The sequence below is a fragment of the Ornithodoros turicata genome, chromosome 2 (assembly GCF_037126465.1).
Source record: "Ornithodoros turicata isolate Travis chromosome 2, ASM3712646v1, whole genome shotgun sequence".
Classification (NCBI taxonomy): domain Eukaryota; kingdom Metazoa; phylum Arthropoda; class Arachnida; order Ixodida; family Argasidae; genus Ornithodoros; species Ornithodoros turicata.
This window is the reverse complement of record NC_088202.1, coordinates 86,850,064-86,874,805: the sequence shown is the minus strand read 5'-3', so window position 1 is coordinate 86,874,805 and position 24,742 is coordinate 86,850,064. Positions and strand designations below refer to the sequence as shown.

The 24,742-nt window shown below is 46.5% G+C and overlaps 1 long non-coding RNA gene across 1 annotated transcript; it reads left to right on the top strand.

Moving 5' to 3' along the window:
• Positions 1-886: 886 nt before the first annotated feature.
• On the top strand, positions 887-24,197 carry LOC135383814 (uncharacterized). The gene is made up of 3 exons (XR_010420082.1): positions 887-963; positions 15,847-15,918; positions 23,542-24,197. It is a non-coding gene; the product is annotated as an uncharacterized LOC135383814 (long non-coding RNA).
• The last annotated feature ends 545 nt before the right edge of the window (positions 24,198-24,742 follow it).

The following is a 24,742-nucleotide window of genomic DNA, read 5'->3' as shown; positions in this document are numbered from 1 at the left end:
ACTGTGTTTCCTTCTAAATAATGATGTAATACAGAATACAAAGCGCCCTCTTCACCGAGCGTGAGGCACCACTGAATTACTATAAACGAGGAGGTAAGTCTCTTTTTCCTTCTGCGGGCGCCGACGCCGCTGTTTCGGGAAACGAGGCACTAACAGCTATCGATGTAAAAGAGCAGGACGGCGTAGATGCGACAGTATCGGCAAATCATGCCTAAGACCCCGCTGCGAGTAACCCCCTATGACCTGGAGGACGTTAAAAGAAATAAAGGGGCGCATGACCACACCAAAAGATATAGCGTGTACATCCAGCTCACCTGAAACACATTCTTCTTTCCGGACACCAGTCAACAAATGCCCCGGTGTTACAAAGCCCCAGTATACGATCGCATTGAGGTTGAAAAAAAGAAGAAAAAACGTATCCGTGTTATAGCCCTGGGTTTATGCGTGCTCCACGTACAAGGACTTGATGATCAAAGTGATAACTACGTACAAAGTGACTTCATGATTACTTTGTTGTTTATGAACACCAACGCAAAAATAACCAAATAAATAAATACATGAAGCTCGTCGCATTTTTACAATGTAGTGCGATGGGCGAAGTAAGGATGAGCCGCGCACATTTGGAATGTGAAACGGCTCAACCGATCATCTTTTCCGGTTCGTCTTCTCTTTAACACAGAAGCGCATGTCCAAGAATCCTTCCACGAGGAGACAATGCTCCATTCGACGACCTGTTGCTGTACATCTTTATCTATTCAGTCTAAGAGACTGTCTGCGAGGTTATAGCGGATGATGCTTCACAATTGTATTCATTCTGCTTGAGCACGAAGTGTACGAAAGCACGTATTCATCACTGTGATATCACTACTTATTCGTACATGCACGCCCTTCAAATATAATTGCCATATTGAGAAAGTATTTACAAGGTGCGGGACGTAAGGAAACGGAACGATGTTACGAGCGGTGAGCATGTCACTTATAGTAGGAATAGTGCTACAAGATCGAGCAGAAAATGCAACGTATTGTACGAGATACCGTCGAAAGCACTACGATAGAGTTTCTGTAGAGATACACGGCTTCGGAACCGCAGGAAACATGGGGGAGCCCCAGAAGAAAATGCAGTTTGGTCTGGTCCTACTGATAAATCCCGATGATAATAGAATTTGTTCTCGGTATGGATTTATGCATTATTTGGATGTTGGAATGTAAATTACAAATATATATGTAGGGTTGCCCGCTTTCGGTTTTTATTCCAGGGCGGATTCAGCGCATTTTTTCGGTGTTTACTTATTTTCATGAAAGCAGTGTTTTTCGGTGATTTTTCTAGCGTGTACATGGTTTACCCTGCACTTATCAGCGAATATAAATTGCAACGTATAATTTCAAGAACTCTGCGTCTCAGCACAGCCTTAAAACCAATAAACAATTCAATATTAGCCCCTGTTAGACATCACAAAAGGAACACTTTATTTCTCCACCGCGAACTGGAGGTACCTAAATCGTGAAAGCAGTACTTAAGAGGGGATACCACCTCCGGCGGCCCCATGTATTTTCTATGGGACAAACTTTGCAGTCTCTTTCGGTAAATAATGAACCGATTTTCACGACACTGGTCTTGTTGGATAGCATTCGGAAATGCGCTTTGTCGCTTCAGGAAAAAATATTGCTTTTCTCAAGACATTTTTCTAAACGTGTTATTGAAGTACAAAAAATTACCAAAGTTGGATACTCAAGCTTTGACACGCTCTGATAAAAAAACTAAGAGACCTATGCGGAAATTTTCCTGGAGCGGCAAAGCAAAAATCTTTCTAGAGCATTTTAACACGAGGATCATCCACATCCGATTATCTGTTCTCTCGATATATGATAAAATGTGAAGGTTGGTAACGCGCTGCATTTTGCGCCTCCCTGTGGCGCCATATCGCGGGCTAAAGGGGTACAAAGAATCCCTCCGCCACACAGCAGCGTAAATCCGACACCCTATCCTAGATTCCCTTTCCTGAAAGGTTCCATTCCCTCTGATGAAGTCCTTGAAACAGCTCTGTTTGGAAGATTAGGTAAGGAAATGACAAAAGCGTCTGCTGTTTGGGATTGTTGGAGATAGTATGTGTGTCGCAATCTCCCAGTCTGTTCCCTGCCTAGGGTTTTTCCGACCTGATCGGTATAGCAATGCAAGTTTTCCGGCAGGCAAGTCTGCAGCTATGTCGATCACTTTTGTTTGTTTTCTGTGCACAGTGGCCGCCAATTTTTCGGTGAAAGGACCATGTAGCCTACTTTTATATGGTGCTGTCTTTGAACTCATACAAGTTTTTAATTGCACTGAGTATGAAAATCGGCACTGCTTTTGTTATTAGTTGCTCCGGTGCAGGGTTTTAGGAAAAAATGCCCCCACGCCCCAAATAATCAAAATGCCACCGAAAAAATTATCAGCTGGAAGAAATGTGCACACAAAAAAATGTCCCCTGAGGGACACCCAATATTGATGCACGTGGGCTTGTTCACTTTGGACGTCGGCTTTTTGCTACAGTGTGAATAAACACGGGGGGGGGGGATATGAAGATGAAATAAAGAAAAAGGGAAAAAAGGAAAGGTCAACCAAAGCGAGTAGTCGTATATTCTATTTGAATTCCGAATCAAACATGCAATTCAACGTTCGAATTCCTAATCGCATCGATGTTTCTTCCAAACCGAACACATTTCAATAATTGATTGATTGATTATTTAAAAGAAAACCAGGGAGAAACATTTCAATAATGTCGAAGCTGCACACGTTAGACTAGAGGGCATAAAATAATATGAGCGCTGCTCCAGCATTGAAAGCAACGGAGGACACGAAACGTCTAGGTAAATTGTAGCAAGATAAGCTAAGTTGATAAGGAAATTTAAAGATTACGTCCGTTTCATGCTGAATAATGATTTCGCATGTGGTGGATACCATGCGTACGGGTGTAGAAAAAGCTGTTCAACAGCGGAACAGCTGAAGAACAGCAAAAAACACAAACGCGTAGAAGAGGTAGATCTGTACGGCTACTGTATTTATGGCACCGGAAGCCATTGACCCGATTGTGGGAGAACATTGCGTGGAACTTCCCCATGACTCACTAAACCCCAAAAGCTTCATGTACCACACCTCTGGTGTAGGAAGGGATTTGGGAGAGAGACCCTGAGATTCCAGAACGTTATTACAATGACCTCCGCTTGCTATAGTAGAACCAGAGTCACTAAAAAAGAAGAACGGCCCAACTAAGGCTGACGGGCTTGACTTGGTGCAGAACATCAGAAAGACAAGTTAATCTCTGCCAGAAAAGTAACCAATTACTGGGTAATCGATTACTCGGAAAAGTCATTGATTACTGAAAAAATTACTTTCACAGTGAACTAACTGATTACTCGAAAACTTAATTTCACAGTAAAGTAACTGATTGCTCTAAAAATACCTCAGAAAAGTAATTGATTACAACTAACACAATTACTAGTAACGAGTTACACACAAGTCTGCCCGAGAGTACTGCGCGGACAAAAATGCAGGGGCGTAGTTGCAGATCGCCGATGAAGCACATCAAAGCCGATCGAGTGGTACCATTCGATCTTCCGATTTGTTGAAATTGGGAGACGTAGGTTCTTGTTTCTTTTGTTCTTCTTCTTTCGTGTGTTAATGGATTAATGAAATCTACATTTGATTCAGAGTTTAACATGAAATCGATATGACTCGCTGCACTAGTTCGCTGGAAGCTAGTCTTTTTCAGCTGTTGGTCAGACTTGTCTGTGTCGATGTTTTATGGATAATAAAAGCTGTACACACACTTATTCAATTGTTTCATTGCCCTTACAACTCCGCTTCTGCTGCTGATACGGTTAATCTACAATTGAATTATCAGAAGACAACTGAAAAACCTTTATCTGACCTCTGCTGTTCGTGAATGACAAAGATATGAAAATAACCAGTGGTCTCCCCTCTTCAGCTGAAAAACCAAACAAAAAAAAGAAGAAGAAGAAGAAAAATTTCGCATATTCGTTTCGAATACAGCTATTTACAATTCGTTTCGCATGTAGTGCCCCTGCGAATTAATTTCTATCGGAATGAAGTTCACCAGGGCGCCGACAATCGCTCATCGGACAAGAGCTCACCCAACGATATCGCTCACATTTTTACCGACTGCGACTCTTTTACTGCCATGGCCTTTTCTTTTTCTTCTGTGGGTTCATATTCTAGGACCATTTATTCCGTCACCCATAAGTCAGACATCGAATAGGACGAAGGTATGACATTGTAGTAGAAGTTCTAAACAAAAGTGGTTTGTCGCCTATTTGTGTCCCCCTGCCCGATTGTGACCGTTTCCAATAAAGGAGAAATAAAAAATGGTATGAGACTCGTAAACATCAATCATAGACATGAAAGAACTAAGATGTGGGTTCGAGTCCTACAGCTGGCTAACCTTTTGAGTGACTTTCTTCTTTCATCGTTAATCAAGCATAGGTTCGCTTGCGTGTGTGTTTTGCAGATTGGAGAAATTCTATATCGTAATGTAATCAATCAATCAATGCACCGCACTTTTTCTGTGAATACACAGCACTTGGCTTTACGAAAGCCTAGCTTCTATCTGCGAAATGTTTTGCAACTCCCAGCCAAAGAAACATCAGCAGGTCAATATAATTTTAAAGAAATAAGGGCGGCGAACGAAACGTAACACTTCGACTTTGCGTGCTGGTGTCGAAGAACTCAGACATGGAAAGCTTAGGAAAGCTAAGATAACATCAACCCCAGAAGTCAGGAGATGCTGTCCACAAAGAGACAATGAAGAAGAATTCGCCTTGGTCGGACCTGTCTTTTTTCCTTTAGCTCAGTTGACCTTGGCAACCCACACATGACGGGAGATCCCTGCACCTCAATAGTCAAGGAGGTCACACGTGTTTATGGAACTACACAATCCCGCGGAGGAGAAACTCGTAACAGGGGTATTCATTAGAGCTTTCACCTTGATGAGACCCGGATGTTTGTGTGGCGCCATCTACATGCAACAAAGTCGTGAATCGGAGATGGCTCCTCGGTGATATCCCCTCTTAAATTTAACGTGTGCAATGGTTGATCAATAGTGTTGATCAATCAATTGATCAGTTGCTGCTGCTTTATTCCCTAATCTTTCTTCGGACATTCATTTGTAGTCGGTGTTTTTCGGTTAAAACCGAACGGTGAAAAAATTTGCCTGCGTATGTTTTTCGGTGTTTTGAACTCGACTGATCAGGACATGTGTAATCTGCTCTTCCTGGTTTGGTAAACCGCTTCTTGTTGTTGCCATTGAGCTATCCGCTATTTTGAACCTATTGAAACACGTCGATCAAACTTAGGCTGTGCTAGTACATCTATAGTAATCTAGTCAGCTAGTAATATCAACAGGGGTAAGTGTTGAATCGCTTTCCTTCATTTTCCGTAGCTTCTTTTACTATAACATTTGCCCAGGAAACAACGAATTAGGGTTACATTCAATTATTGGGATTCTCTGTCCTTCCGAGTTGTTCACGATTGCCACTCGTGTGAAAGTTGCGCTTTGAGATAACAGTTAGTGATCCATTCCTTAGTAAAATTCTTATTTCACAGATAGTGCTGCGCCACAATACTATAAGGAAATAGAAATAAAAACGTCGTCAATCTCTGTCACCACGTATATGACTTTGGAATATCCGCTCCTTGGCATTCCTTGCAACATATACCGTGGGATGGGTCCCTGTGACGGCACTGATGGATGAACGTTGGAGAGGGTCGCAGCAAAAGCTAGCCTACAGCTGCCATTTAACAGCTAAATATTGACGCCTCATGATTTGTACACATGTGCAAATGAATATTTGAGAAACATAGCAAAACAACTTTATTTTTAGGATGATGAATGGGGAGTTTCATCGCCATGGGCGATACTCTACCCCATTGCTGATGGTGATGTGGGGAATGAAATAATGAGCACCTTCACAATAAGGTTCGAAGTCCTATGGTGTCCAAAAATGGCACCACCGTATGAGTGGTCAAAAATGAAAATGAAAGGGAGACTATATACGATCCTCCTCCGAGATACAGAAATGACCTCACAGTGCCTGGCACAGAACACATCATTCTTTTGTTGCGGTCTCCTGCTGTCAGGTTGCTGCAAAGCTGACGTCATTCTCACTCAAAAACAACAATATTCCTCGACGAAAAGGGACTGTTCTTGCTGTAGCGAATGTAGCATAATGTACATAATTCCTTCTTGGCGTTGCTAACATAACGTATATATTTAAAAAAATTTCAGCCTTGTTTCAGCGAGATTTCCTCTCGCACAGAATATAACACATACATAGCACATATTTATCTAGCGCACGCATGAGCACAAAATAGTGGATAGCTCAACGACAACCACAATCGAAAAGAGCGCTTTAACAAACCAAGATGAGCAGATTACACATGTCCAAGTCAGTCGAGTTCAAACTATGGTCTCTTAAAACTGCCGTAAATATAGAATTTTCCTAAGCAGAACAATTAGCTCGTTTTCATTGGTCAAGCATCATTATTGTCCACGAAGGCGAAAGAAATATGAGACCTGAACGAAGCAGAAACCTATAACGGAATGCAAGGTGTGCAAGGTCGAGACCTATAGACAGTGAAACTTTATAGTTGTACGGCGGCAAGGGCCAAAAGGGAAAAAGAGGAAACAGCCGCCATGCGAACTTTGGACCTCTTGTGCAGTCCCGCCGTTGAGACTGTCGAAAAAGGTGAATAGGCAAATCACCCTTTTAATGTTGACTTAGCTTAGAGGGCAGTCTCCAGCATTTCTGTCGCAATAATTTTAGTTTTATACTACTTTATTCGAGGTGATCAGGAGCAAGGTGCGCTCATACTCGGTGACCGCGCTGCGAAGCCTACGTCGCAAGTATGCCGGCGAAAAAAAGAAAAGAAAAAAGAAAGAAAAAGAATCTTGAAGTTAACAAAAAGTATTGTTCTAATTTTTTCTCCACGTACAAATGATGTGTTCTTCTACAGCTCTACGTGAAGCACGTCTTTCTAGCTTGTTATCGCGGTTGAAAATATTCTCTCTGAAATATGCACTTTTAAAGGATTTCCGTGATTCTACGAATTTTTTACTGCACCTAAATCGCTGAGAAGAGAGTTCAGAATTTTTTTATTAGAAGGTAGTCCTGATGGATTTTACACCCGCAAAATTTGGTTTTGCTAGAGGTTGTAATTATTTTAGAAAAAAATGTCAACGTTGGGCAAATGTTTAAGTGTTTCCCAGGTTTCCCCAAATCCTAAATTTTGCGATAGACTACTGAGACTCGGTCAGTAGCTGGCATGGTCCTTCTAGAAAGCATGTTTAAATTTTGAGCTTCTTTGGTGCAGTAGGACGCTCACGACACGCTCCCATCGGGAGTATGGTTTTTGCTCGTAGCGCAAGCTTCAGAGTCCTCTAGCGTCGGAACGCGGCGGTGTTCGAGGCTAATATTTGGGGGGGGGGGGGGGGGGGGGGGATATGTTTATTGAAAAAAGAATGGGAAAGGAAAGGTTAGTCAGGCGTAGGCCGACTTCTTATTCCTTAAAAAAAAAGGAAAAGAAGAAGAGAAAAACAAAAAAACACCCACGCACATAAAGGGGCCTTAGAGGCTGGTCGAGAGGCCGGTGGTACGAAGAAAGCCCAAGAGGGTAGTCCTAACCGCCCCCTGGTTGTGCAGGACCGGGCCGAGCAGGGTGGCCAAAGAGACGTTACGGTAGCCAAGTTGTCGCAAGTGGCGTTGAGGGATGAGTCTTTGTGAGAGGTACCGGTTGCTGGATAATAGGTAGTGCTCAATGTCGGCTTCCACAGAACAAGTTGCGCAATTGGGGGAGTTCGTCTGGCGCATTTTATAGAGGAGCAGGGCCGGTGGTGGGGGTGTGCGGGGCCTGAGGCAAAGGCACATCGCGGGGCCTGTTTCACACGATTTGCATGCTTGATATTTCACTAATCAGTAATTTAATAATCAGTAATAATTTCAGTAATCACTGGTTGAGGGCTTCGTGTGCGGGGCCTAATGCGGTCGCCTTACTCGACCCCCCCCCCCCATCGCCGGCCCTGTACAGGAGTGAAGATATGCGTGCAACATTCATTCGAAGACGATGGAGGAGTGACTCTTCACCTCTATTGCAACGGCAGGCAATAGTAAAGTCCTGCAGGGGGCCAATGAGACGTACGAAATGATCATATGAGGTAGAGTCCGCTCGGAACTGCCGTGTATGGACACAGCGCCACCGGCGAATGTGCAGGGAACAAGCAGAGGTCATTAGGGGTAGCAGGGAGAGCTCTGGTAGATATTGCGAGTCTCACCATTGTGTCTGCGCGGGTTTTACCAAAAGGCCTACTTGTCTCGGGATCCACTGAAGCGTCACAGAATGGCCAGTAGCCACGAGTTGTGAGAGCTTGCACTATGAGCACGTGGAGAGTGCATATTGTGCTGGGGCGAAAAGAGAGCAGCACATCCAGTGAAGCCTTGCTGTCAGTCAGAAAAACCCACTGTGCAGCCGACAGGCCGAGCAAGTGCTGAAGAGCCGACAGGATGCCGAGGAGTTCTGCTCCCATAGAGGACATTGGGTAAGGGAGGGCAAAGGCTTGCTGAAAGTCACTATCAGGGATATAAAATGCAGCGCCCGAGCTGTCTGCCGTGACTCAGCCGTCCGTGTATACCTGGCGATGGTTCTGATACGTGGAGTGCAGAAAGTCGAGAGCGAGTTGGAGAGCTACAGGTGCGGGAGTGTCACGCTTGCGCTGAAGACCGGGGATGGAGGAGCAGATATCACGACGTGCAAAGGTCCATATTGCTGGCGCATAAGAGGGAGCAGTTGAGGAGGAAGGAAGATGATCCTTCAGGCGGGCGATGGCCTTGCCGAAAGCTGAGTCATGGCAGTCGTCGTCAATACGGCGGAGATAGTGGTGAGGGTGTCGGGTGAGATAGCGAGTATATACTCGAAGGGGAACAGGCGTCTCGCGTGGTTCAGCAAGAGTACAGTAAGTCTCTGATGTTCGTGGTACTCCCAAACAAACGCGGAGGACACGGGCCTGGACTCGCGCTCCTATGTTTTCCTGAGGGCATGCAAGACAGGGAGGCTGTAACGCAGTGTCCCCAACACGAGGGCCTGGTAGACGCGATAAAGATCAGAGCAGGACGGGTCCCAGGACGCACCAGCGATACGTCTGAGGACGTGAACTGAGGCAGGCGCCTTTGTAGTAATCATCTTCACATGGCGGGACCACGTTAGGTCGCGATCAAGTATTAAACCTTGGTATCGGCACGACGTGGCAAAAGTCAAGGGGGAGCCGTCAAGGTAGAGCGGATACCTGCGGAAGCGCGAGAACGCCATTGCAACAGTCTTCGCTGGGGAGGCTGTTAGGCAGTGTTGTACCCGCTACCCGAAAAAGGTAGCGCAATACCGATACGCGCTACCTGAGCAAAAAGTAACGAAATCCCGACATCCTTACACGTACCTAAAAGTAGCGGAATACCGCTACCGTTACCCGTAAAAAGTAACGAGATACTTTATGCGCTACTTTTTAGGAAAGAAACAAACAGTATCGTTGATGACGTACTTCAAACGTCTTAAAATAGTACATAATAAAATAAAACAATATCTCAAAATAATAAATAATATCCCAAAATAATAAATCGACGTCCAATGGAGGTTACACGTGGGTCGCCTGAAGGCTAAAATTTTGAAAACCGTTTTTTTTTACAGATTTACTAAAGCCTACTCGGTATCCTGCATATCTTTTTCTCATCCTCTAAAGCACAAAGCAAGTCTACCGATAAAAGGCTCAACAGCTTTGTCACAAAAAAAAAAAAAAAAAAACTCGGATTGCCCGGAACGAGAAGTTAGTAGACATACCTATATGCTGTGCTTTTTCAAATTGGACGTTGACTTCCTTGACGCACAGATAAAGCTTTCCCACCGAGGCGCATAGTAGACATCTGAACACCACGCTACTGTTTTGTACTGTAGCATGCCATGGTTCCTCCATTGCAGCGGACAAGAAATGGCAACTGTCAAGCACCTAAGCGTACGTGGTGCAATGTCATGTGGAATGTCATGACTCATAGCTAGCGAGGACGGCTCCAGAATGGAGTGACGTCAGTTTGCAAACAACTCCGACAATGCACCAAATCTTCAAGAAGGTTCATCCCAAATAGGGAACACGTGGAGGACACATCCTCTTTGTAAGATAACGGCCTCTGTGCCCTCCTTCCGGCTATTTGCCCGGCCTTCCCAGAATGAGTTGTGATATCGGGCAGCTTGATCTAAGGCAGGCAAAGTGGAGGCTTGATGATAGGTCGAAGTCGAGTTGTCGCGAACCCCAGCTCGGAAAGTAGCGGTAGCGCTCAAAGATTGCGCTACCGCAAATTTGTAGCGGAAGTACTTCTTTCGTTACCAGTTTAAAAAAGTAGCGCGATCTCTACTCCGCTACCGAAAAAAGTAACGGATACGGTAGCGCCGCTACTAGTAACGGCGCTACGTACAACACTGCTGTTAGGTCACGGGAGGCAAGGTAAGTGGTAATTATATGTAGAGAGCGTTGCAGTCGGCGGGTTGCAGAAGTCCAGATACAGATGTCGTCGGCGTATATCGTGGTGGATGTATGAACAGGGAGCAACGGGGTAAGGGAGGCCATGATAATATTTGGGATGTGGTATATGTCTACCACCACAATGAACCCTGATTTTTTTTGTGACACTCTGCGATGGTCGAGGAGCACCGGTGGATCACTTGGCGTGGAATGCACCACTGTTAATCTATCTCCCGTTTCCGTGGCCTCGCTCCGATAAGCGTTCGACTATCGGGGAACAGAGAAAACAGCGTTGGACCGGTCGATTGCCATTTTGGGGATGGCTGGGTTGCTGGCATGGTATTACTTGTTGACAACACGTGTGAAAAAAAAAAAAAAAAGACCGGCTGAAGTGCAATGAAAGAAGGCTGCTTATCTGAGACTTGCCTGAATGATTTCCTGAGGCTTCTTTCATTGCGCTTGTTTGTTTGTTTGATAAGGGGTAAGGGAAGGTTAGCCATCACAGGAGAGGCTTGCTATCCCGAAAAAAAAATCAAAATAAATAGATAAAAAAAAGAAGGATCGGGTTTAAAAGAAAACATCAAGGTAAGAAGAGCAGTGAAGAGAAAAATAAAAATAAAATAGAGTAAAGATACGAATGAAGAAGGAAAATAAGAAGAAGAGGAAGGCAGGACGCTAAGGAGATCTTGCGTGTGGCACAGCTTGAAGTTGGCTAAGGCAGCTACGGCGCTTTGCCAATGGCGATCCAAGCTTTCCTGTTGGGAAGTAGCGGCCGCTTCCCGTCAGGTCGTGTGTCTTTCTCGTCGGTCCGCTGCTCTTTGGGATGGCCCGTGGGAGGTCGATGGAATGCCGGCGCCGTTGCAGCTGCTGGGGAAGTGCTATTTCCCCGCTCCTCTATGACTGCGGGGTTTTTTTCACACCTCTCACTGCGCTGTCGTCGCGCATGCCGGCAGGTTTCCGTGGCCTTGGCTGCTATCGTCGGTGGATTCTCGAGGAATCTTGTCTTCGTCCTTTTCAGGGCTGCTTTCCTGGTGCGGCACCCACCGTAGGTCGCCGCGTGGCTTCCGCCGCAGTTCGCACATTTGGTTGCTGCGGGGTTGGGGCAGTCCTTATGACTGTGAGATGCACTGCAGCGCTTGCAGCGCACACCGCTCCGGCAGTGGCGAGCGATGTGGCCAAAGCGCTGGCAGCGAAAGCACTGTGTTAGGGGCACATGTTCGTGAACCCTATAGCTGTTGAAACCAAGTTCAATCCTGCTTGGCAGTGGGATGTCTTGGCGGAAAGTCAGGATAACACTACTTGTGGGGATCTTCGTCGCTTCGCCTCCTCGTCCCGCGCGGTAGCGGAAGATGCGTTGCGCCTCAACAACACCATCCTCGCGTAGGAAGTCCACCAGCTGTTGATCACTGTACGGGTCGTGCACACCACTGATTCTCCCGATATTCCTTGTGAACGCCACTGGCACAAAGCACGAAACCTGTACACCAACGAGGACTTGGATGGCGCAGATGCTTTTTGCTGCCTCGGGGTCGGCGACGGTGAGAGTCATTGTCCCGTCGGCGTAAATCTCTTGTCGTGAGACGGGCGCGTCAGTGACGGCCCGAATGTCCTTTACGATGCTGTTAGGGTTGACCTGCAACAGCGACTCGAACGGATTTACCGGTCGAATTGTGATCGGGATGCCAGGTCTGCGTCCCTTCTTGAGCAGCAGTGGTGCTACGCTGTCGTCTTCCATGTTGACGGTGCCGGTGTCAGCGTCGGCCGCACTGCTGTCTGGTCGTAGCATATCGTCGTGCCTCCGGCGCTTGCATGCCGACGACTCCGGGCTCGAAGAGGTCGCTTCGTTGAAGGAGTCCGCGTGTGACGTGGAGCTCTGAAAAGAGCTGTTCTTGACCGCTTTGCCCGAAGGTTGGGGTGGCATGATGGCAGTGCTTCCAGCAAAGTACTCGGGCCGTTGTTCTTACAGGTGTTGTCAATAAACCATACCATACCTGCAACCGACTACCCCCAAAGTGACGGTCGACCTGTCCATTGCTATTTCCACTGCTCTCCGGTAGTCGGGCGCTTATCGGAGCGACGCCACGAAAACGAGAGATTGGGTAACAGTGACCACGACAGTACATACGGAGTGTCCAAGCTAGCGTGCACCGGGATCTAAAAAACACGGCGCGTCATAAGCGAATGAAAACTGCAGAATATTGTGAGCTGTCGCGTGTTCTAATCGCGTGTATTTTTTTCATGGTGGCTGATTAATTAATTAGGCGCAATTTAGCCTAACTTTTTAATCATTCGTCTTAGAGCGGAATTGTTGAGTTGTTTTGAAAAGCCAATTGAAAGAAGCGACCCCCAGCTCACCTGCTCACCTGAAGGTCGCCCTTCTCGGCAGATAACGGATGTAGTAGTTCTTGTGTACGCTAGAGAGCTCTGAAATCCAGGCGCGCGATATGTGCGCTCGCCTCGTGCCACTTGGTACAGTTTCGGATTTCGCGCGCGAGGAAAAAGAACTCCACGCAAGACGTACGCTGTATAACAGCAATTTCGATGGGTGTCACGCTCAACAACTTTCACAAATCAACACGCTCTACAACTTTCCAATTCGCCTCTCGGTCCTAAAACGAATAATAAGAAAGTTAGCTAATTAATTGCGCCTAATTAATTAATCAGCACCATGAAAAATGCAGGCGATTAGAGCAGGCGACCCCTCACAATATTCAGCAGCTTTCACTCGCTTATGGCTCACCGCGTTTTTTACACCGTGTCCTGTACGTCGCATCGCCGAAAACCCAGATGAAGCGAAGGAACGAGACTAACAGACATGACGAGATATTCTACAGCGACAGCTGTTATCTCGTTTCTCATTGATCACTTGCAACCCTGATGTCTCCGACGGGATGATAAACGGAGCCACCGCTATCATAAAGCACATCGACTTTGACAGAGAGACGCGCGTGCGGCTTCACTTCAAAGGATACGCCACGGGCACACAAACATCTCTGTCGCTGTCGTCGATTTGATGCCACTGTAACTTACGACATATCTGCCAGTTTTTTTTTTGTTTGTTTTTTTACCCCGGTGCATGTTAGCTTGGACATCCTGTAGATGTTACATAAGGAGACGTGGCGTTCGCAAAAATGGCAACAGGCGAAGAGCCATCGAACATATAAAAGGTAACGTCATTGTCAATCAGTACGCAAGATTTTTAAGCCTAAAGTAAGCTGCGGTCGCAATGTTTGGAGAGTTTTAGTGCATCGTACGCTATCGCCTCTGCGTACGGAAGGGATAGCGCTCGTGGTTCTGCGAACTGCGCAAAGCGCTCTTTCTGTTGTGGGCGTTCGCAGAATCATCAACGCTATCACTCCCGTACGCAAAGGCGATAGTGTACGATGCACTAAAACTCTCTATTAAGGACGCATACGTACGATGTTTCTCTAAACCGGCCAAACGCAGGTCACCCACATCGACAATTCGACATATCTCATTATACGACTGGTGTTCCCAATAACCGAAGTATAGCAATGGCGGCCAAATATGCAGGAGCCCGGGTCATTTCCAATCAGGGTGCCGAGTTTCATGGGCCCACGTCACGCAGCCGGCCAGAAGTGACAGTTCATTGACCTCTCCCTGTTTGTAAACAAGTGATGTCATAGTCGAACAAGGTCGCGCCCGGAAGCCACGGTCTTGAGGGGATTACTATGGTCCCTGAAAGGGACGGGACCTTCGGTCCTACTTTTCTCACAATAGGAGGCGAGCAAGTGCCCATTCGTGGAACCCAGCCCTCCCCTTCCGATTTTGTTTCGGTTTCAGTCTGTCTACCAACGTCATGATGACGTTTCTCTGGTAGAGGTCTAAAGCCCGAATCCCATAACAAGCGACACGCAGCAGATACACGCGAGAAGCGACAAAATCGACGTCACTGCCGCCACACGAGCGTCAAAAAAGTTTTGTCGCGGCTCAATATTTCTGCATCTACTCCCAGTAGATATTTGTAGCATGTCGCTGAGTTCGTTGCCTGTTGTTTGACAAAACCAGCTAGATTTGGCGGCGTGAAACAAGAACTGAACGCGTGGGCAAGGAAGAGGGTGGAGAGGGCAAACAACAAAACTAGCAGACGAAGAAGTGGGCGGGGCGTTGGGTACTTCAACCGCAGCGCCACTGCGTTACGGCGAATATTACATAGCACCTTCATTACAATTTCTCCTCGTTTTGACGAATGAAATACTATTTTTGGTATATTTATGGCAATTTACAACTTAGCTCGAATAAAATAAGCATTGCTTCTCCAAAAACATCATTTCTCGGTGACGAAATGTCGCTGCTCAAATGGACCAGGAAGTCGCGCCATGACCAGACACGACAGCGACAAATTCTGCAGCGCGTCGCGTGTCGCTTGTTATGGGGTCCGCGCTTATTACGCTTGCAGCTTTTCGTGTTGCGTTGTGTGTACCGATGCGAACGGGACCGTTACGCACCCACGAACTTCCACACCAGTCGAGTCCCATAACGTACTGTACGCTTGAAATAGAATAACAACAACAACAACAACTTTATTTTGGCTTTGGAGAGTGGGGAGCTTCATCGCCACAGGCGATACTCTACCCCATTGCTGGTGGGAAAGTGGGGAATAAAATAACGAGCCCCTTCACAATAACGATCGAAGTCCGATGGTGTCCAGAAATGTCAGAAGAGCTTTGAGTTTTAGGTTTAGGGTTTAGGTTAGGTGAGTTTAAAGGAGGAATATTTAACTATTTCGGTATCCGTTTCAAGCAACGTATTCAGCTACATCGAAACACAGAGCCGTGCCGAAGAAAGAAAGGCTGTCTGAAAGGAGGTGCAGGGCTCACGAACTCACGAAACAAAGCCAGTTGATCGAGTGGTCTGTCGGAACATATCCGTTTCACAAAAGAGATGTAGGAGGCAGGACATTTGAAGACCGCACAGCCGACGTTTGGTTACCACAGCCGTGAAGCGCACTTTCCTTCCTTTCTACAGCCCACGTCGCGAGTGCGTACACCACGATATGATGACGTAGGACGCGATCAAAGTAGAAGGCGCGCGCTCGAACGTTCAACGTCACGAATGTGAGATCAAGGTCAGCTGCTGCCAACCGCAAGCCGTGCTATAGTGCTGCGCTTTGGTGACATTCCCGATGCTTATAATTAGATACCCCGCTCATAATGTCCGTTTCAGGCAGAATGGTTCGCATTAAATATCACAACATGTGCATCGGTAAATGGTTCTATTTGTATATGTCAGGTTTGGAGGGGTGGAATTGATTTCATTCTACCTCTTCATTCAGGTAGGCCTTCTTCTGCTACTAGACCTTTCGATGCCCGAACAAAGCACAAACTGTACTAAGGAGGGGACACTCGTAAGTACACGCATTTCGTTAGTGTGGGTATTGAGGCTTTGCGTGATCCTGGAGATCGTTAGAAAACACTCAACTAATTATCTGAAGCACGCGAGCCATGGTTCAGGCAGAAAAGAAGCCCCCGTTGGGCATTCATTTATTGTTGAATGTATCGGCGTCTGTAAAACTCTGAATGTTTCATCAGCTCAGAGTGATTCCGAATGATCGCTGGTGTAGACAGACTTTTGTGGCGGAGGCCTGGGCCTAGAATGCGAGAAACGTGGATGTTATTGTGTGTGCCTTATGCCCTCCACGTTTCCTCCTCCTCCCCGTATAAACGTTGCTTATTGCCGGGAATGCTCTAAGACAGCTGCCTGGTGTTGACTAAACCTTATCACTCACAAAAGTAATTCATTTTTACAGGTTTATAACTGAAACCTAGGTGTACAAGCACTAAGCCACTGTGTAGTGCTGGTATGGCGACGTCTGCAGACAAAGGGATTGGGCTTCTTTTTTCGTTGCTAATTTTCACATTTGTCGTGGTATATACAGGGTGCTCATTTTTATCCGTGATATATATTTTTTATCTTTTTTTTGTATTGAAAAGCTGTGAAAGCTAAACAGACGCCGTCTTCGCAGGTGGGTTATGTGAGCACGGGGACATCCTGTGGGAAAGCGCATGTAACTACTGGGTGACTAATTACCTAAAATTAATCAATTCGTTTTCGAATTCGATGCTTTCTGGATAATGGCTAGTTCCATCTCAAATCGAACAATCCGGTACACTTGATGTCTCGAATGAACGGGAAAAAAATATATGTTGAAGCCATCGGTGAGTTAGGAGAAATAAACGCTTTCCGAATTCTCTGCGCTGCGCGGTTCGGGAAACAGGAGAGGACGAAAAAACTGCCTCTCCTAAGGCGACGTCGTGGCGAGCGGGTTTGAGCGTTCGCTACAACGCCATTTCTTCTCGCATTATAGAAATTTCTTGATCAGGCTTTAGACCACTTAAAGCACAATAGGATCCTGCGTTGGCAGTGCTGTGTCCGTTTTTGTTTGTCTACAAAAAAATATCAAAGTTGACTCAAAGTGCCGAAAAGCACCATATTCACTGCAACTTTGCGGACGATATACAAAACGGATAAGATTGAGCTTTATGCCGTTTAATTTGTCACTCATCTGGCTATCGAATGATGTATGATTTGTTGCTCTACTCTGCCAGGAACGTAAGCGATACCTCTTTAAGTAACACCATACCACCGAAAAATTACGAATTTCGGAAGCCTTTATCTAAAAAACCCCACCAAAAACTTGCCTCGAAAATTTTATATGTTGTAGGTAGTTCCTTAGACTATGCACAGAAGAAAAATCAAAAGTCGGACTTTATCGGTAGGCGCACTGTGAATTTTTTGCCAGCCCTATACACAGAGCACATTCAATCCGTGGCACCGTGTCCCGCGTGTTGAAAAATCGAATTTTCCAAAGGGGCTTTCAACTTCTATCTCCACATAAAAAGTATTTGCTATCATTTGAAACCGTTCTGAGCGCTTGCGTTCATAATAGTGTTGTAATCGCTGAATGTAGATTGTGGAGCAACCATATGTGCTCACCTTTTTTTCGCGGGATGACACACATGCATTGCAAGTGCTAGGAGCCCGTGAAGAACAGAATGCCTTAGAATACTTTTGCGTCTTTATAAGAGGTATATTTGTCCACGGTGATCATATCGAAGCATATTTACAGTACACAGAATAGCAAGAACTTGACAGCGAAGAAGACAAGGTGACGAAGGTAAGGAGGGGGGGGGGGGGGGGGTAACGAAAGTTATGCAGAGCATTCCGGGTGGATGAGAGTGCTCGTGTCATGAACTGCTTTAGGCCGTTGTGGAAGCCATTTTCTTAATGTTACTTTTGATGGCAGGTTCTTGTCAGATTTTCTTTCAAATGTGGGCAACATTGCTGCGTGTTGTGATTCAGCCACCTTTGCTGTGAAGTACTTGAAGCAGCTTCTGCATAGCTGGCCCATTTCTGTTACGCCTTCGGCTTGATCTGGTGGAACCACAGTCTTTATGGCAGCTACGCCGATCTCCGAAGCAAAGCGAAAATATTTTGTCTATAGCACTTTGTTCTTGTGTATGATGCTGTAGTCAGCGAAATCCATACGATCAGCGCAGTACAACGAAGTGGCCATTGAGGTAGGTGACATACCAGGACGACACACTACAGTAATGCAGATGCCGTCGCACACTCTGTATAAGGGCACTCCTTGCACTTCTGTAGTTGAGAAGTGAGTGAAGCGTCGTCTGTGTGTAGGCGAAACTTTGCGCAAGGTGTCTTCAGTGAGTAAATGCGATCAGGACCTTCCCATGGTTGCAGCATGTCGAACCGAATAACATGTCGGACAGCGGCGCCAGTCGGGCTGTTTGGGCAAGGTTCACAAAAGGCACCATGAATTAGCCTTGAGTGTGTGCGTATGGCGCTACACAACAACATTTTCCTGAGTGCAATTTCCCCCGTCCGAGGTCATAGGAAAGAAATGTTTCAAAGAATACTGGAAGTCACTGCGTCCCTCCTGCCATAATACGTACAGTAAATATGCTTGTTTAGAATAACCCTGAACAGATATGCCTCTTACAAAGATGTAAAATCATTCTGTTCTTCGCGGGCTCCCAGCACTTGCAATGCAAGTGCCGCAAAAAATGCGAGCACATCTGGTTGCTCCACAATCTAGATTCAGCGATTACACCATTGTTATGAACGCAAACGCTCAGAACCTTGAAAAGGAAACCTTAAAACCTCAGAATGGTTTCAAATGACAGCAATTACTTTTTATATGAAGACAGAAGTTCAAAGTCCCTTTGGAAAATTCGATTTTGCAACACGCGGGACGCGGTGCCTCCGCTTGAATGCGCTCCGCGTATAGGGCTGGCAAAAAATTCACAGTGCGCCTACCGATCAAGTCCGAATTTTGATTTTGCTTCTGTGCATAGTCTAAGGAACTACCTACAACATATAAAATTTTCGAGGTAAGTTTTTGGTGGGTTTTTTTAGATAAAGGCTTCCGAAGTTCGTCATTTTTCGGTGGTATGGTGCTACTAAAAGAGGTATCGCTTACGTTCCTTAAAGAGTAGAGCAACAAATTATACATCATTCGATAGCCCTATGAATGACAAATTAAACCGCATAAAGCCCAGTCTTATTCGTTTTGTACATCGTCCGCAAAGCTGCAGTGAATATTGTGTTTATCGGCACTTTGAGTCAACTTTGATATTTTTTTGCAGACAGATAAAAACCGGTACAGCACTGCTAACGAAGGATCCTATTGTGCCCTAAGTGGTCTAAAGCCAGATCAATAAATTACTATAATGCGAGAAGAAATGGCCTTGTAGCGAACGCTCAAACCCGCTCGCGACGACGTCGCCTTATGAGAGGCAGTTTTTTCCTCCTCTTCTATTTCCCGAACCGCGCAGCGCAGAGAATTCGGAAAGCGTTTATTTCTCCTAACTCACCGATGGCTTCAACATATATTTTTTTCCCGTTCATTCGAGACATCAAGTGTACCGGATTGTTCGATTTGAGATGGAACTAGCCTAATGTGAGACAGGATAATTCGAATCAATCATTATTCAATCCACCCTAAAAGAAATCTTGAAACAACCACGTACTTTGAGATATAAAACGTCAAATTTTGATATGCAAATGAGCCGAAACCAGAACTACGCACTTCTCGAGCGCAGAAACGACGTCACCTCCAGCGTATCTGGGCCGAAGAACGGTCTCTCTGGCCGTCAGATTGGCGCCTACTCCAATCAGTTCCATCGCTACAAAACCCGTGATCCTCCGATGCGAATGCCCGTCGCTCCTTTTGCGCTCGAGAAGTTCGTGGTTTCGGTTGTGGCTCATTTGCATAGCAAAATTTAGCGACTTATATCTCAGAGTGCGTGCTCGTTTCAGGATATTAAAAAAATATATTATTTAAATACTGCATGGGATCTCGCATTTCGCCGAAAGATTTAATTAATAAGCTGATTAGTAAATTAGTAGTCGTCCATATATTTACATACGCTTTCCGACAGGATGTCCGCCTGACCGCATAACACACTTGCATCTGTCTAGCTTTCATAATTTTTTATTAACAAATCTGTAATTGATATGAAAATGAATACCATGTTTTGTCCCCAGTGAAACTAACCGCATTGACTTGCGTCTTTTGCAAGACAAGTTCGGGTTCGCCGCACGTATTTCTCTCACTTGCATGCTAAAATATTTTTTGTTCCTCACCTTTGTTTTTGGTTTATATCACGATCCCGACAATTGTTGGAATTCTCCTAGCCTCCTTACCATTATCACCATTATGTAGAGGCGTGGAGGGCAGTAAATGTGTCACCATTATCGGACGTTAGAGAGCCAGTATTAGGTGCTCTAACCCGAGCAGCACAATATGTCGGGTGAGGGTCGGGGTCCCATCGGGGCAACCGGGCCGCTGCTGGTCAATACCGCGTACCGGGAGCCAGCACGATCCCGTTTGGACACCGGTGGAGAGAAACGAGAGAGTAAGGAGGGTAGCGTCGACCCCCGACGGGTAACGGAGCTATATCCGACGGTCTGGGTTCTGCGCTGCACACTACAGGCTGGCTACCGGCCCTCGGTGCGCATGTGATCGTACCATTCCGCGCATGCCTGAGCATTTGTATCCCTCTCCTCTAATTTTCTTTGTGCGTCCCTTTAGTTTGTTGTGGTGACAGTTGGCCAGACGCACTGTCGACCGCTAAATAAAAAAAGTATGATGCATAATGTAAAAAACCCCGAGACTAGGGAACACGAAGGGACAGACACAACACGATGTTTGCCATAACGCAAACATATCTAACACGCAGGTAAGTTTACGCAGGTAAACATGCAGGTAAGTTCTTCGTTTCCTCTTTTTGCTAACATCTGCGTTGCGTACATGACAGCATCGTAACAGCAGTGCTGCAAGGTCTCGCTCAAGGTGGGCTTTGGCATGTTGCTCTATTGTATTACATAGTCGTGTCACGACAATGTCTTCCAGGTCTTGACGGGAACATACTCACCGTACTACTTGATATATATAAAAAACAGTGAAGTCAGTGGAACAGCGTCTGCAAGCGTACTGCCAGTGAAATTTGGTTACGAGCTTCGACATCCAGGACCTCCCTGTGAAAACTGAATGCGACCTTCTCCAGCTTGACACAGTACTGGCAGAGGCCAAAGGCAGGGCACATATGGTGAGCCATTCTTGTGGTTTTGGGATGCATAGTTCCGGTCTAAGCAATTTTACATGTTAATCTTCTTTTCAGATTGAGATGCTGTCCCGGCTGGGAGGGAACTCAATTCAAGAAACGGTGCAGCTTGTGATGAACAAGCTGCTGACTAACAACGTAGCATTGCTCTACGGTGTCAGGGGCGCTCAGCAGAAGCATAACTTCTCCACTTCGCGACTACCTTCTTGCATTCTTGGTGATTATCCTGGTGTTCTAGGACGCTGCTTTGCCCAGCCCATAGTATAGCGAAATCAGGCTCCTGATCACTAGAGGACACTCCGGGATGTTACGGTTACGCTTATCGTACAGTAGATGTGCTTCAAGGATATGCATGGTTCTGGTACTCACCGAAGTGTAAGTGCTCATTGTGTGTCGCGCTAAAAAATGAGCTTTGTGCATTTAGGTTAGCACCTGTAACACCTACCAAATTCTCCCTCTATTTTTACAGAGGTACTTCTAAAGCGGTACCCAGCATCGACAGAAAAAGACACTGACGGGAAACTTGGTCGCTTCCTTGCCGGGGGGCCAGACCGAGAAGGGGACATGAAGCCCGCAAGAAGGAGGCTACTGCAGAGGCCGGGAACAGCGAACAAGAATATAATACTTGCTGCGATGAAAACGGCGTACAAGGAAAGAACATCTGCTTTATATTTTTTTAGAGAAGCAAATGTTTGGAAAAGTACCGAAATAAACTGTTCCAAGCATTTCGAAAGGCCTTGGATGTATCTATTTCTTAATGTGGTGACTCTAGTCACCCAAAATCATCACCCAATCACCCAAAAAAACTAGCATCCCGAGCGGCAGAGTGCGCGAGCTATGTGTATCAAAATCACGTCGGGGCACTGTCGGGCATGGGTACCCATGGCCAATACCGGGCCAGCACTGGTGCGATGTTGCAAAATGGATGACTCGCCGGTGCCGTACCCCGGTGGATCCCCAACCCTCCGCCGGTATCGGTCCGGTCGAATGTGCTGCTCGGGAAGGAGCTTCCTGTTGAGGTGGCAAACCTTGGAGACGCAAGTCCGAGCCCTGGCAGATATTTGCGTTCATTACGCGAAACGAAACAGGTTTTCGACAGCGAAATCAAGTCCTCGCGAATGTCTTCGGAAACTGCCGATTTAAAGGTACACGAAAAATTGATCGCACGAATGAGCATGCTCTCCGCTTCCTCAAGTATAGGCTTAAACAGTACTTGATACAATACTTGACATTACCTAAGTGTGGGGTGCACAGGGGCATTCTGGGCTGCAAGTGGACAGGGCGAAGACTTAACTCCGCTTTGTGCACGTCGCTATATCTCATGTTCAGGGTTGTTAAAGTTACTTTTCAAAAGTAACTAAGTTACAGTTACAGATACTCAGCTTCAAAATTAATTAAGTTACAGTTAGAGTTACTGACAAGAAAAAAATAGTGAGATGCAGTTACAAATACCTTGGAAAAGTATCCGAGTATGGGTGGAGTTACTTTTTGCAATTCTGTACGGAGATCATACCTTTCGCCTTTGGCTCATAATAGGTGTCACTCTAGAGCCACAGATATATCCCTTCTTGGGTAATCATACGTAATTGCAGGCAAAACATTGAAAGGAACGCCTAAACTGGGGGTAACCGAGACAGGTGAGACGCTTAGAAACCTCGTCTTCGGCTCACAGCGGAGACATTTCAGCTCAAGATTCCCGCTCTCCTTCGTTCCGATGACTTTAAAGTGCTCTCGATATTGTGGCCACGGTACCTCTGACAGAACGGAGGCAACTTTGCTCGGGCTGCTCGTAGTTACAGCCTCATAGACGGCGTCCGCGCCCGAGGTGGCGTCGACGCCTTCAAACTCTGCCATTCTCTTCACTACCGCCAAGGCCGCCAAGAGAGTGGCGAGGAACAAGGAATGTCACGTGCGAGGGCGTGAGCACGTGCAGCAAAGGCGAGGAGGAGTGGAGCTCGTGCCATGTGTCGGCTAGGGGAGCCTCGACGGATTGCTGCAGCTTCTCACGCGCATGGAGGATCCCTAGTGTCGGCGCACCCTTCGTGCCACCTCCTGCTCGGCGACGGTGTTTCGTCGTGTTTACTCAAAAAATACTCAAAAAGACAGATACAAGTTACTGAAAAAAGTAATGAAGTTACAGTTAGAAGTGCGTGCTTGAAAATGTATCTAATATTTCCTCCAGATACACAAAAAGTATCTAAGTACACGTACTCAGATACTTTTACTAAGTTACTTAACAACCCTGTTCATGTTTTATCCCTGTATGTCATACAGTGGTGCTCTGTTGTACGGTTAGGGACTTTGGACACCTAACGTTGAGCACTCGAAAAACTGGAAAGTTCTTACTTGTCTGATACAGATATTTGCTTTCCGTTCATTTACAGTGCCACTTCTTAATTAACCCATGTTGCCCGACACTCACCTGTGTTCGCTACACGGCTGGCTTTGGCATGAGCGGCATCTGTATCCCAGATATACGATTCGGGGACGAATACAACGTGCCCGATACCGAACCTCCCGAGATAATTACGCCAATACCACCCGAAGGAGGTATGGACGTCGTACCTGCTGGGCCTGTGGATCCATTGAAAATCCTCCCTATTCGGCCTGACTGCAGTAAAGGAAAATGATCCAACGAATGGACTGCGTGATCACTCCTAGCTTCGAGACCATGGCAACAACAAACCGGTGGCTATAGACGACCCGCACACTTACGTCATTGATTACGTAATGCCGCCGCGCAAAGGATGCTGGTGGGCATTATCAGTTTTATCAGCCTATCAGCCGACGCGTCTTTCCCTCTTCTTGCCCACCACAGCAAAATATATCCTCGAACCGGTCTTCTCGTGGCGTCACATGTTTGTAAACAGAGGGTCGTGGCAACATTTTTCTTAAAGGGACTATCGCATCCGGGAACGTATGTATGAGACCAGTACGGTAATATTCGTCACCGCTTCACAGTCAACATGGCCAATTCTCTCTTCCGGAAACAGCTTACATATTAAATAAACGAGTTTTAAAGATACGCACTCCCTCTGCAGCTAACACCATGATGACGTAAGCCAGGCACACGAATGGGAGCGCAGCGCTGGCGTTTGTCTCCGAGGTCGTCTGCTTGCCGTCCGCATCGCAATATACTAAGTGAAAAGGCCTCGGTAAATACGCCGGCTTTCAGTGTGAGTTCTGTAGTGAGTGTACGCGACAGTGTGAGTTCTGACGTGACCATGTTGCTTAGAACACGCTGTTACGCTGCTGGCTGTACGAACACGTCCGACGCTAACCAGAAACAACATTCCACAAGTCGGTCATACAGCAGACGCCGTCCCCTAGTATTCTGGCTCGTCTGTCTGTCTGTCTGTCTGTCTGTCACCAAGGCTACCAAGGTCACTCCAGCCGCTCTCTGATTGGTCCTGTCCGCGCCAAGGGGCGCCCACTGATTGGCCACTATGTCGGCACAGTTCCCTTAGAAGTCGGCCCAGGACGCACATTCCCCCAGGGCGTCAGTCGTGACGTTGCCCACCTACGTGAGGCCGACAACGGCAAGCCCTTCCACCACCACCACCTGATTGGCCACTCTAGTGCACC